Source organism: Aplysia californica, unplaced genomic scaffold, assembly GCF_000002075.1.
Source record: "Aplysia californica isolate F4 #8 unplaced genomic scaffold, AplCal3.0 scaffold00089, whole genome shotgun sequence".
Classification (NCBI taxonomy): domain Eukaryota; kingdom Metazoa; phylum Mollusca; class Gastropoda; order Aplysiida; family Aplysiidae; genus Aplysia; species Aplysia californica.
In genome coordinates, this window is record NW_004797359.1 from 1,000,203 (window position 1) to 1,003,250 (window position 3,048).

Sequence of the window (3,048 nt, forward strand, 5' to 3'; positions counted from 1 at the left end):
AGAGAGAGAGAGAGAGAGAGAGAGAGAGAGAGACAGACAGACAGACAGACAGACAGACAGACAGACAGACAGACAGACAGACAGACAGACAGACGGACAGACAGATAGACAGACAGACAGACAGACAGACAAAAGTATGTTTAGGTCCAGCCCTCCAATTTTTCGGCCACAGTGACCCTAAAAAACCTACAGAGAAGGGAACATCAAAGAAAATGGCCAATTTTGGGTAAGGTCCGTGTCAAGACAGAGGGTAAAGTTATGTAGGCTTGATTCCGGCTAAAAAGAAGCACACCATCACAGTGGTGGTTGTTGGCGATGACAGAAAGCACAACAGAAGGCAGTCGGTCACGGAACAGACAAAGAGTATCATAGCCGAGTCAGGAAAAAAAAAGAATTGTCAGGGGGCAAAAAAGTCCCAAGTAATCGAACCCTTAAACTCTGGACAAGGGAACTGGTAATTTGCCAGCTACACCACGCTGATCCTTTATTCAGAACACACTGATTAAAAACAAAAGCCACATGGACAGCACATGAGCCTACAATACAATTACTCTTCCAAACCTTAAATAACAATGTAATGTACATTTTGCCTTATATGGCACTTTCCTGATCCGATGTGTCTGCACGTGTGTTTGCATGTATATAAACTCACTCACTCATTCCCCCACTCACTCACTCACTCTGTAACTCACTATGCGAGCCACACACGAAACAGGCCGTCCTTGGGATCTGCGATCCGCAGGCGATCCTTGCGGCCGCCTTGAGTTTTGTCCTGAGGCCCGCTGAGGCGACCTGGGCCAAGTGCACGGACACGGAATAGGCCAGGAGAGTGCAAACCTAGTGCATGCCAATGTGGCGACAAACCAGACTATCGAAATTATTTACGAATGGACGAGAGCACATTCACTAAGTTGTTGCACATCGTGAGTCCCTTGATAGAAAAACAGAATACCATGATGAGTGAGACAATATATATAAGAGATTGACTTCCACATTAATACTCCTTGCATCACGCAGATTGAACGAGGATAATTTTGTAATGACGCTGTTCCTAACTGCATTTGCGTAAAACATTTTCTCGTAACTAACGAGCTCCTCGTAGGCTTTGACTTTTGAGTTGTCTGTTGCCGCCTCTTTGCACTTAATTTTAAAAAGGCATTGATGTTTTTTGTATATATAGGCCTATTATATTCCATAAAGTCCAAATCATTGTCTCTTGGCCACGTTGCCATTTTCTTTCATTAAAACACATACTCAGCACACTGGCCTCAAGGAAATTTCAGGCGAGGACAGAATTCAGAGAGGTCTCGTTCAGTTTTCGCACAGGCCGATTTGTTCTGATTTCGGCCTGCGCTTGACCCTCGCTGGGCCTGTGCTAGGTTTATGTGAGGTCTTTTTTGTGTGTGGTAATTTAAGTGTTTTACTAACGGCGCTCGCAACTGCATAAGGTCATAAGAGTGCGCGGGACACACCAAACATTTTCGGTTGGTTGGAAATTAAAAATTTTGCCCGGGTGGCGGCCGAGGCCTACTCTTATCGGTTTTGAACCACCAAGGGATCTTTAACGTGCGCAACTTGAACACTGGCCTTCCGAGATTTTTCGCCCTTGTCCGAGAAGGCTAGGGGTAGATCTTTCCTATCAGAAGATCAGGGGGGGTGGCTGAAAGACAACAGTAAATGTTAAAGATAGATAGCCTATCAGGCATTTTGGATTAGCATTAGTCGGCAGTGAAGTCTGGCCACCGGAATGTGACCGGCAGCGGATGTTACTCTTTGTTTTTGTTGTGGAAAGATCTAACGGATGACAACACAGGTTGATACTCATGGTTTTGTTGAGAGCGTGTTGCTCAATTTTCTCTAAATAAACTTTACCCTTTGAAAACGAATCTGAACTGTTATGCTTGCATGACTGCTGATGTGAAAGAAACCTATTAGATCTAGATCTACATCCTTTAAAGTACAGTGGAAACCTGATATAACAGGGATGGATGGAGTAGAGAAAAAGTCTTGTTATATCCGATCCCTGTTAAATCCGAAATGCAAGGAAAGTGAGCATTTATTGTGGACTAATCTTGCTGTACTTATTCATGGATAGTTTCCCTAGCCACAAGTACCCACGAACTGGGGTTTTGGCACCAACTTTCTCCTTGCGTCCTTAAACCACAACAGAAGAGCTTGGTCCACAGCATCTGCATCGGGTAGTATCATCTTCTTTCGATCCAGAGCAAACTTTCCATTGGAGTATGCTGCCACTATCTTCTCTCTATCCTTGATAATGGTGTGAATCGACCCTTGCGGAATGTCAAACTGACGACAAATCTCTGCCAGTGGAGCTTGCTTTTTGTCAACAGTCTGGATTATTTCGTATTTTTTGTCAATTGAAAGGCATTTTCTCTTGCGCTTGACATCGTTGGTGACAAAATGAAAGAAGTAGGCTTAGATCTAGTCCGACCGGTCTCTCTCTGTCTCTCTCTGTCTCTCTCTCTCTGTCTCTCTCTCTCTCTCTCTCTCTCTCTCTGTCTCTGTCTCTGTCTCTCTTTCTCTCTCTCTTACTTTTAACACATTGTTAACGAGCCTTTGTCCCTGCTATAACCGGTTGGGATCCGATGAGGCCCTGTTATTGCCGATAACTTTTAGTAGAGACAAAGAGTAGGAAAAAACGGGGATTTTAAACATCCCTGTTATTACCGGATCCCTGTTATTACCGGGCCTGTTATATATGGTTTCCACTGTAAATGAGAAGCAGTAGAAAGGCTGCAGAAAGAGTCAGGAACCCAGAGGAGGGGGCAAAGTAGGTGAGGGGGTGGGAGGCAGAAGGTGGAGCCGAAAGCAGACGACAGAAGTTTGTTATAGAGCAAGAAAGGATGTGAAAGGAGAACATTGGAGAGAAGAAAATTTTTCCGTCGCTACCCGGATTCGAACCCGTGTCCTTTTGAATGAGAGGCAAACACCATAACTTCTAGTAGGCCACGAGAGCCCCCTTATTTGAGGTCTGCGCAGTCCAATAGAGGACAGGCCTCGAGGACAGCCTGTGTCGTGTGTGGCTGC